This window comes from Humulus lupulus, chromosome 2 (assembly GCF_963169125.1).
Source record: "Humulus lupulus chromosome 2, drHumLupu1.1, whole genome shotgun sequence".
Lineage (NCBI taxonomy): Eukaryota > Viridiplantae > Streptophyta > Magnoliopsida > Rosales > Cannabaceae > Humulus > Humulus lupulus.
The window spans coordinates 33,977,501-33,989,677 of record NC_084794.1 but is presented as its reverse complement, the minus strand read 5'-3'; positions in this window follow the sequence as shown (position 1 = coordinate 33,989,677).

Here is a 12,177-nt window from a genome sequence, read left to right as displayed (position 1 = left end):
TAAGGATTACGACTGCGAAATCCTATACCACCCAGGGAAAGCGAATGTAGTTGCCGATGCACTTAGCCGGAAAAGTTATGGGAACTTAGCAGCCTTATCCGGGATAGAAAAGCCACTACAGCAAGAGCTTATCAGTGCTGGAATAGAAATGGTTGTAGGCAAGCTGGCTAACTTGTCTATCCAATCAAATCTGCTAGAAGACATACGGAATGGTCAGAGACATGATGACTCGCTAGCAGCACACATGGATGCAGTCAGAGAAGGCAAGACTACAGATTTCTCAATATCCAGTCAAGGTTTATTGAGATATAAGGATCGGGTATGCGTGCCAGATGATCAGAGTATTAAGAAGACGATCCTAGAAGAAGCGCACAGCACCCCATACTCGGTTCATCCAGGGTCTACCAAGATGACTCATGACATCAAGGCAGTCTATTGGTGGTCAGGGATGAAGAAGGACATAGCGGAGTATGTATCTAAGTGCCTTGTATGCCAGCAAGTGAAGGCGGAACATCAACGGCCTGTAGGATTATTGCAACCGCTTAGCGTACCGGAATGGAAGTGGGACGATATAGCCATGGACTTCATGACGGGTCTGCCAAAGACGAATAAGCAGCATGATTCCGCTTGGATAGTCATAGATAGACTAACCAAGTCGGCTCATTTTCTTCCTGTTAAGACTTCATATACGGCAGACCAATATGCAGACATCTACATCCAAGAGATTGTACGATTGCATGGAATCCCCAAGACGATAGTGTCAGATAGAGGATCAGTATTTACGTCAAGATTTTTGAGAAGCTTACAGCAAGCTATGGGTACTAAGTTAAGCCTTAGTACAGCTTTCCATCCTCAGACATGTGGGCAGTCTGAGCGTGCGATTCAGATCTTAGAGGATATGCTACGCGCATGTGTACTTGATTTCAGAGGATCATGGAACAAGTACTTACCGCTGATCGAGTTCTCATACAACAACAGCTACCAGTCGACGATCGGAATGGAACCTTATGAGTTGCTATATGGAAGAAGGTGCCGATCACCGTTGCACTGGGACGAGGTAGGAGAAAGACAGCTTCTAGGGCCTGAAGCTGTTAGACAAGCTCAAGAAGCAGTAGCGCTTATTAGACAGAGTATGCTTGCTGCTCAAAGCCGTCAGAAAATCTATGCGGATACCAAGCGACGCGATGTGGAGTTCCAAGTTGGAGATCAAGTCTTCCTGAAGATATCTCCTATGAAGGGTGTCAAGCGGTTCGGGAAGAAAGGCAAGCTCAGTCCCCGTTTCATAGGTCCTTTTGAGATATTGGACAAAGTGGGACCAGTAGCTTATAGACTAGCCCTACCGCCAACACTAGCCGATAGTCACAATGTCTTCCACATTTCGATGCTACGCAAGTATGTGTCAGACCCATCTCACGTCCTCAAGTACGATACGATAGCGCTCCAGAAGGACTTGAGTTACGAGGAACGACCGATTAGCATCCTAGATAGAGGGATGAAGCAGTTACGGTCCAAGAGCTTTCCTATAGTCAAAGTCCTATGGAGAAATAGTTCTGAACGCGAGGCAACGTGGGAGTTGGAGGAGGACATGCAAGGCCGGTATCCGGAGTTATTTGGTAAGTAAATTTCGAGGACGAAATTCTTTTTAGTAGGGGAGAATTGTAGAGTCCAAGAACTTTACTTAGCTAATTGTTCAGTAGTATTATAGTATGTTTAGTATTATCTTTGTTACTGTGGATTTTTGATTCAGACCGGGAGTTATTTGGACACTCATAGTAGTACTTATAGATTTTCTAAGTTTAACCTATAGTTTAAGAATATTTAGTATAACCTAAGGTTTGATTAATGTGACTGATATTAAGGATTATATTTATTATATTATAAGGTTTAGACAACAACCAATAAGATTTTAAGCACATGTTATGAATGGTGATTAAGGATTAAGTATTTTTGAGGATTAAATTTAATAAGGAGTAAAGTTTGAATGTTATAAGGTCAGTCAGCAGCTTTGAATACGTTGAAGGCTTAGCCAAGGCTGTTTACTCCATTCAAACTTAGCTAAAAATGTGTAATTTCGTGTTTAAATATTCAGCGTATGCCGATATATCGCAGCTATAGGGGGCGATATATCGCAGCACGTAGATACGGAAAACACGAGACGATGCACGGTCGCCTCGGGCATACTGGCCCAGGCGATATATCGCCTACAGGGGGCGATATATCGCCTCCTCCAGCATGAATTCAAACTCTTTGGAATTCTTTTCCTTTCAGCCATTCAAACTTCTTCAAAAGTCCAGCATCTTTTGAACGAGTCTTCAGCCTCTGCTAAACGATTATTCAAATGATTTTCACCTAAAAATCCATTATTTTTATTCAAGTAAAATCAAGATACTTTCATTCCCAAACTCTATAAATAGGACCTAGTACCCAGCCATTATTCACCCTTTTGCTCTAAGTTCAGAAGCTGCTAGTGTTAAGTGAGTGTGAGAGTGTAAACACCTGGTTTGGGAAAATCATAAGCTTAAACATCATAAGCTTATCAAACACTTTGGGAAGTGAGGTTCTATAGTATTTCTGTTGAGGAGTAGATTGGTCTTTCAAGTCTTTAAGGTAACCAAAACTCTAGTTCATTTCTGTATTATGTTATTTTCGTTCTCATAGTCTTCTACTCAATCTCTAACCTTAATCTTCATTTTGGTTAGGGAATCTAAGTTCTTGAGCACATAAGTTTCGGTAAGCATGATTCTCAAATGGTTTAGTCTTCCCATTTTCCTTTTCATCTCTTTTCTTCTTTCAACTCACTCTTGTTCATTATGGTTATTAGGAGTGTTCCAAAAGTCCCAACTCAGTCCACATATCCCGGTAACTTTGGTAAGGAAAATAGGCTAGAATCAATATGTTATATGCTTATGTTATCTTATGTTTTATGTTGTTAAATGTGTTATGATATTTATGCATGTATGTTTGTAGGCTTGGGCATATGACCCATATGACTAACAAGACCCCAAATGGGTTATGGGCATATGACCTACTTAGCTAGTAGGACCCCACTAATCCCATGGGCATATGCTTGTTTAGTCTATGGGACCCCAAGTAATAATGGCCATTATAGTAAGTGTATGTTATATGTATTATGTTAAGTCTTTATGTTTCTTATGAAGTTATGTTTATGACTATGTGTTAGATTTTCCTTGCTGGGCATTAGGCTCATTCCTTTTTGTTTTATGTGCAGGAAAATAAGCTTTAGAGGCGGTAAGATTCGTGACGCTTAGAGGATGTGTATCGATGGTGAATGGAGTCAAGGGGCCGAGCGTTATTCGATTCGAGGATGTAGTTTCTGTTTTATGTCTTTTTACATGTATTTTCCGCACCATTTATGTAATGTCTTTTATTTTAAATCATGTTTTGTTTTTAAAGACAATGGGATCCCATATCCTTCTTAGTATTCTATTTATTTGTAAGTAACTCTTATTTTACAAGTTACTCAATAAAATTATGGTATTTTCGTAAAAATGTAAGTTTTATGTATAGTTTCGTTAATGGTCCAAATAGTCTAGATTAGTGGGTCATTACATATTTTCACGATCAAGATTTTGGCGCGGTTTCCGGGGACTTATTATCCAATATCAAAATTAATTGTGTTTTTGTTCTAATTTGGTATTTTATTTTATACTCATTTGGATCGAGGTTGTATTATGTTTCAGGAATTATTGGTATATACAGGGAAGTAGACAAAAGGAACTCATACCGGTAGATCTTGAAATTGAAAGAACGTCCAGAAAGAATCGAAAGATAAAGAAAAAGTTGAATTGTGCCATTGCTACAAATCAAGGGAATGCAGTAAATCATGTCGTCAACAACGTCGAAGGGGCAATGGCTGCTGAGGTCCCTACTGATCAAGGGGATAGAAGTTTAAGAGATAATGTACTCCCAACTATTACAAAGTGCATTCAAGCATCAGACCTCAAACAATTGCTGCGAATAATTTTGAGATTAAGCCAACAATTCTTCAAATGGTCCAATCGACTGTTTTAGTTTTGAGGCTTGCCTACAGAGGACCCTAACTTACACATAGCTAATTTCTTAGAGCTTTGCGCAACCTTTAAGATGAATGGGGATAGCGATGACGCAATAAGGTTGAGGCTGTTTCCAATTTCACTAAGGGACCGAGCAAAGAGTTGGTTGATTTCCCTACAGGCTAACTCTATGTAATACCTCGACTATTTCTAAGACCTCGGACCATTAAAAGCTACTATGACATAACTGCTATTTTGAAATACATTCATATGAAATAACATAAATTTATTTAAAACACAAAATATTGTACGACATACAAAATATGGTATGAAATATAAAATGTGATATGGGATCCCATTGTTTATAAAACATAAAACATAAACTTTAAATCAATTGTTTAAAATACTAAGCACGCAAATACATCAAAACATAAATTTAAAGACTTTAAACAACGTCACCCTCGATCTTCCAGTAGTGCATTCATCCTCAACACACATGCCAAGCTGCCACGAATCCTTCCTGCCTTCCATGTTCATTTTCCTGCATCATTCTAAAAAAAAAGTAATGAGCGTAGTGCCCAGCAAGGAAAATCTACTAACAACATATATCATAAATCATAAACATAAGACTATAATATAAAACATATGACAATAAAAATGTATATCATATAGGACTACAAAATTAATGGCCATTAACTCATAAACATAGTATGTGATAAAACCATCTTGGTCATTTGTCTACTAATCGAGGTAGGTTAGATCACAACTATAGTATATGATAACCCATCTAGGTCCTCTATCTACTAATCGAGGTAGGGTAAATAATAACTCTAAACCATGAAAATGATAAAAATTCTTGGGGCTTGCTATCTAAGCTAGTCATACATATACATATGCCCAGGCGACTACAAAATATATTTATACATATACATATCATAGCATAAAACATATCATAACATAAACATATAAACACATATAATCTAACCTATTTTCCTTACCAAAAATCGGGATATGGAGACAAGAACGGGATTTGAACACTCCGAAAACCAACAGTAAAAACCATGAGTTTTCTAAAGAAATGAGATGAAAAAGAGAACTAAACCATCAAAGAAGAAACTTATCAAAAACTTTAAGTTTCAAGAAACTTAAACACCTAACCAATAATCATAACAAGGAGTTAGGATCTGAAAGAAAATAAAAGAAAACTAAAGAACTATGAAAAACTGAACTTAAGGATAAGAATACCTTGGATAACTATGACTTTGATCTACACCTCGAAATAACACTATATCTCACTTCCCAAGTGTTTAGAAAAGCTTAGATTGATAAAGCTTTTATCCCAAAACCCAAGTGTTTCTCTCTATAGTAATCTTAGCAGCTTGGAGGCTCTGAACAATGCTTGAATGATGAGTGAAATGGCTGAGTACTAGGTCCTATTTATAGAGTTCAAGGAGTGAAACTAACCCCTTTTAATTTGAATAAATAAATGAATATACAATGAAAAAGATTTGAATTTTTGTTCAAAAGATGCCCAGAAATCGATCAAAATCGTTCAAAGATAGGTCCAAGTGGTTAAGGGTGTTTTAAAATTTAAAATCCTCAAGCTTCCAAAAATATATGCCAAGGGCGATATATCGCCTAGACCTATATCCCGAGCCTCGTTCGTTCGTTCGTGAGAAGTCAACGTGTTTTCTGTATCTCTTGTAGGCGATATATCGGCCCCTAAAACTGCGATATATCGGCATACATTAATATATCAAACACTTATTTGTATTTTTCAACATATTTTGAATTTTTTAAACTACTTTGACTGAGTCAAAACGTGATCCTAACAGTTGCTGGAAGGTTCTAGAGCTTCTAGATCTTTCATTTAATTAAATTATTTATCAAAATTACTTAAATCCTTAATAAACATGATTATGACAAGTGTCACATTCTTAATAATTCTATCTAAACCTTAGGTTATAATAATTAATATTTCTAGGAACAGCAATATTAATCAAACCTTATGTTATAATTAATATTTCTAAACTATAGATTAAATTTATGAAATCCATAAATGTTTCTATGAGTTTCCAACAAAGTCTCGGCTTGAACCAAAATCCACGAAAACTAACATACTACAAACTACTACTATCTAGCTAAGTAAAAATTCTAGGACACTACAATTCTCCCCTACTAAAAAGAATTTCTTCCCCGAAATTTACTTACCAAACGATTTCGGATACCGTGCTAACAGGTCTCCCTCCAACTCCCATGTTGCCTCCCGTTCAGAACTATTACTCCATAGGACCTTGACTATCGGAATACTCTTAGACTGTAATTCCTTCATCCCTCTATCTAGGATGCTAACCGGTCATTCCTTATAACTCAAGTCTTTCTGGAGTGTTATCGTATCATACTTAAGGACGTGAGATAGGTCTGACACATATCTACGCAGTATCGAGATGTGAAACACATTGTGGCTATCTGCTAGAGATGGCGGTAGGGCTAATCTATATGCCATTCTTCCCACCTTGTCCAATATCTCATAAGGACCTATAAACCGGGGACTAAGGTTTACTTTCTTCCCAAACTGCTTCATACCTTTCATAGGAGATATCTTTAAGAACACTTGATCTCCGACTTCGAATTCCACATCACACTGCTTGGCATCCACCTAGCTTTTCAATTGGCTCTAATCAGAAAATGTACATACGCTTTCTAATCAGCACTACTCCATCCTGAGCCTCTGTAACAGCTTCGGGTCCAAGAAGTTGTCTTTCTCCTACCTTTTCCCAATGTAACGGCGATCGACACCTCCTTCCATAAAGTAACTCATAGAATGCCATAACAATCGTTGACTGGTAGTTATTGTTGTAGGAGAATTCTATCAGTGGAACATACTTACTCCACGATCCTCCGAAGTCTAGTACAAAAGTGCATAACATATCTTTCTAAAATATGTATGGTACGCTCGGATTGACCGTCAGTCTGAGGATTAAATGCCGTACTAAGACTTAACTTGGTACCCATGGCTTGCTGCAAGCATCCCCAAAATCTTGATGTAAACACCGATCCTCTATCGAATACTATGGTCTTAGGGATTCCATGCAGTCGTACTATTTCCTGAACATAAATGTCTGTGTACGTAGTCTTGTCAGGCAGAAAGTGAGTTGACTTGGTTAGTCTATCTACTACTACCCAAGCCAAGTCGTGCTGCCTATTTTTCTGTGGTAGTCTTGTCACGAAGTCCGTGGCTATATCTTCCCACTTCCATTCTGGGATACTAAGCGGTTGCAATAAGCCTGCAAGTCGCTGATGTTCTGCTTTCACTTGCTGGCATACTAAGCATTTTGACACATTCTGCTACACTTTTCATCATTCATGGCCACCAATATAGTACCTTAAGGTCATGAGTCATCTTAGTCGATCATAGGTGAACTGAGTATGGGGTATTATGTGCTTCTTCTAAAATATTCATATTAATTCCATGGTCATTCGGAACGCATACCCGTCCCTTATATCTCAAGAACCCCTATCCTGATATAAAGAAATCTATGGCCTTACCTTCTTTGACTGGATCCATATGTGCCACTAATGTGTCATCATGTCCTTTCCCGATCCGTATATCTTCTAACAAATTTGACTAGATGGACAAGTTAGCCAATTTACCAATAACTACTTCTATTCCGGCATTGATCAGCTTTTGCTATAGCGGCCTTTCTTTTCCAGATAATGCTACTAGATTTCTGTAACTCTTTCTGCTTAGCGCATCAGCAACCACATTTGCTTTTCCTGGGTGGTATAGGATTTCGTAGTCATAATCCTTTACTTGTTCTAACCACCTGCGTTGCCTCATGTTGAGCTCCTTTTGTGTGAAGAAACACTTGAAGCTCTTATGGTCCGTATAAATTTCACACCGTTCTCCATTAAGATAGTGGCACCAGATTTTCAATGCGAAGACCACCACTGCCAAATCCATATCATGCATTGGATAGTGTTGCTCATATTCCTTCAGCTGCCTTGAGGCGTAGGCTATCACTTTGTCATTATGCATCTGCACACAACCCAAACATTGCTTCGACGCATCACAATATATTACAAACTTGTCGTTGGGTGTCGGTACACAAAGTACTGGTGCTAAGCATAGCTTATCCATGAGCAACTAGAAGCTCTCTTCACATCTATCCGTCCAGTTGAACTTCTGCTATTTCCGGGTCAGGTTGGTAGGCGAAGTGCCTATCTTAGAAAATCCTTCTACAAACCTCCAATAATAGCCTGCTAGCCCAAGAAAACTTCTAACCTCTGACGCATGCTTAGGTCTTGGCCAATCCTTCACAACCTCTACCTTAGCTGGGTCTATAGCAACTCCGTCCTTGGATACTATATGGTCGGGAAACTCTACTTGCAAAAGCCAAAATTTGGAGTTCTTGAACTTGGCGTAAAGTTGATGCTCCTTCAATTGCAACATGGTCATTCTTAAATGTTCCTCGTGCTCGACTTCATCCTTGGAGTACACCAAAATATTGTCGATGAACACTACGACGAATTTGTCCAAGTAATCCTTGAAGACTCGATTCATTAAATCCATAAATGTGGCTAGAGCGTTGGTATGACCAAAAGACATAACTAGAAACTCATAATGTCCATATCAAGTTCTAAAAGTTGTCTTAGGAATATCCTCTTCCCGTACCTTGAGTTGGTGATACTTGGACCGTAGATCAATCTTGGAAAACACGGTCGCTCCTCGGAGTTGATCAAACAAGTCGTCGATCTGGGGTAGTGGGTACTTATTCTTAATTGTCATCTTGTTTAGCTCGCGGTAATCTGTACACATTCGCATGCTTCCATCCTTTTTCATCACAAATAGAACCGGTGCTCCCCATGGTGAATGGCTTGGTCTAATGGAACCCAATTCTAAGAGTTCTTGTACCTGTGTCTTTAACTCCTTGAGTTCAATTGGTGCCATCTGGTATGGTTCCTTTGAGATAGGCTCAGTTCCCGGTACTAGTTCAATTGTAAACTCAATTTCCCAAGTAGGCGGCAACCCTTGTAAGTCGTCAGGAACTACTTCTGGGAATTCTTTTATAATGCGGACGTCTCTAACCTTTAGTGGTGTTTCCTTTACGACATCTGTGATACTGGCTAAGAATGCATGAAATCCTTTCTCTATCATCCTCTGAGCTTCGAGAGATGAAATAAGAGGTGTTCGTAGTCCTGAAACCTTTCCCATAAAACATAGTTTCTGGCCATCAAGAGTTTCGAACATCACTTTCTTGTGTCTACAGTCGATGGTTGTGCCATGCCTTGCTATCCAATCCATGCCCAGTATTACGTTGAAGTCTTTGATCTCTAGTTCTATCATGTCTCCTTCTAGTTCTATGTCCTCGATTTTGATCGGTACGCCTCGTACTATCCGTGATGATAGGACTACCTTGCCCGAAGGCAATTCTGTCACAAACCTAGCTCTAAATCTTTCACAAGGTTTGTCTAATTTCTCTATCATTCCTAACGAGATATACGAGTGTGTTGCTCCTGAATCAAATAATACTGAACATATATTATCGAGGATAGGAATCTGACCTGTGACCACTTTGTTACTAGCTTTAGCTTCTCCTGGGTCAAGGCAAAGACTCTGGCTGGAACCATCTTGTTGTCTCTTTTCTCTTCTTGCTCGAGTTGTGGACATACCCTCTTTCAATGACCTTTCTGGTCACAATTATAACATCCCTTGCTGTTTTCACGACACTCACCAGGATGTTTCTTTTGGCTTTTGGAGCATTGTGGGTATTCTACATAACCGGACCTATTATTTCCATTGCTTGCCCGTGCTCTTTTGTCATTGTCGGATTGCTTATTGTCAGGATGCCTTATCTTCTGGCCATTATTTTTGCTATGTTGATAGTTGTTGTTGTGGTTCCGACCATTCTAAGGTTGACTCTGCATCTTAGGTTCAGGCTTGCTGGCCTCTTCCTTACTAACATTCGCCTGAAGCCTTTCCACTTCTATAGCCGTTTCTAAAGCATCGACGTAAGAAGTGGTTCCAGGATTTGCTATCTTGACTCCTAGCACAATCTTTGGTCTGAGTTCCCTAATGAACTTGGTAACCCTCAAGAAATTAGTTGGGACCAACTCTGGCGCGAACTTGGCTAGTCGGTCGAACTGTCGAGCATACTCTGCTACTGTTAAGTTGCCCTGCTTCAGACTGGTGAATTCTTCTACCCTTTTAGCGATGCTGCCGAGTTGTAGTACTTCTTGTGAAAGAGCTCCACAAATCTAGTTCATGCCATGGTGGCGACGTTGTGAGCCTATTGTACTAAATCCCACCAGATTCTAGCATCCTTCTTTAGAAGAGACGAAATGCAGGATATGCGGTCTGTGTGGCCGAGATTCATGTGTGCTAGGATTGGCTCTACATTCCTGAGCCATTCTTCCACCTCGAAGGAGTCGGTTGTCCCTTCAAAGTTTGGAGCATGCTGCTTGCGAAATCGCTCGTAGATTAGCTCTATGTACTGAGCTGGGTAAGGCGCATAGTTCGCCATTGACCATCCCCCATAAGGACCTACTTATTGGGGTGCTTGAGCCATTTGTTGAGGCTGTAGTTGCGGATGAGGCTGAGGCTACGGCTGAGTCTGTTGTCATTGTTACTGCAGCAATTCTTCCACTTGTTGTCGTAGTCTGACAATATCAGCAGTGTTGTCAATCGGAGGCGGTGCACTTCTGATAGCAGCAGCATTGGTAGCACGCGTTCCCCTTCTTCGAACTGGAGGGGCTTCGTTAGTCTCGTGGGCGGCACTAGAGGCATTGGCGTTTGTGCATGCAAACCTTCTAAGCAACATTTTCAGCAGAGTTCTAACAGTCGAGAAAAAAACATGTTAGAACTTACCCTAATAGGCTCTAAGGAAAAACTTAATCAAAGCAAACATAACTCGGACCTACTAGTTATGATTTCTTATAAAGAATTATGTAAGCCTTCTTTATAATTAGGGTGTGTTTCTATACTTAGAAAATATTCATTTGGAAAAAGACTTTCACTATGTACAATCATAAATGCAAAAATAATAAAAAAATAAACTAAACTAACATAACTAGGGTGAATCTAAAAATCAGGATCTTCTACATCTAATCCTTCATCTAACATATCATCATCTATTTCTTCATAATTATCATTATCTTGAGCCTCAAAATAACATCGAGGAAGATTCATAAAGATTCTATGTTTTTGTTCATTAGTGAATTGAAATTCCAACTTAGAGGTAAACCTAAGTATGAGAAAATAATATCTCATAGCTACCGGTAAATCATCATCATCATCTATAGTCTCCCATATTTCTTCTAATGTTGAAATTATAGAAGGAAAATCTTTAAAAAGCCTAATTACTAGGACATATTGCTCCGTAGCTCTCATCATAATTTGCTTAGTAGTCTGAAGATGAACTATCTCCTTGTGGAATAAGATTAATATTTGAGAGATTCTTTCTGACACTCCTACAATATTCCTTGGCTCTCTAATCCTTTTCAATGCCTTAATGGCTCGGATATCCTGATAGGTCAAGGCTCCATCCATTCTTAACTGAAAACATAATGGCTAAAATGTTAGCTAATAACATAAACATAAGCATAATAAACATAAACACTTACATTGGCAGTTGAATTCAGAGCTTGTGCATGTGTATCAAGGAGAACTTCATGCATATGAACCGTTGCTCTCATACAAACTGTAATGCCCAGACTATTTCTAAGACCTCGGACCATTACAAACTACTATGACATAACTACTATTTTGAAATAGATTCATATGAAATATCATAACTTTATTTAAAACCCAAAATATTGTACGAAATATAAAATATGGTAATAAATATAAAATGTGATATGGGATCCCATTGTTTATAAAACATAAAACATAAACTTTAAATCAATTGTTTAAAATACTAAGTGTGATAATACATCAAAACATAAATTTAAAGACTTTAAACAATGTCGTCCTCGATCTTCCAGCAGTCCATTCATCCTCAACACACATGCCAAGCTGCCACGAATCCTTCCTTCCACGTTCATTTTCCTGCATCATTCTAAATAAAAGGAATAAGCCTAGTGCCCAGAAAGGAAAATATACTAACAACATATATCATACATCATAAACATAAGACTATACTATAAAACATATGACTATAAAAAT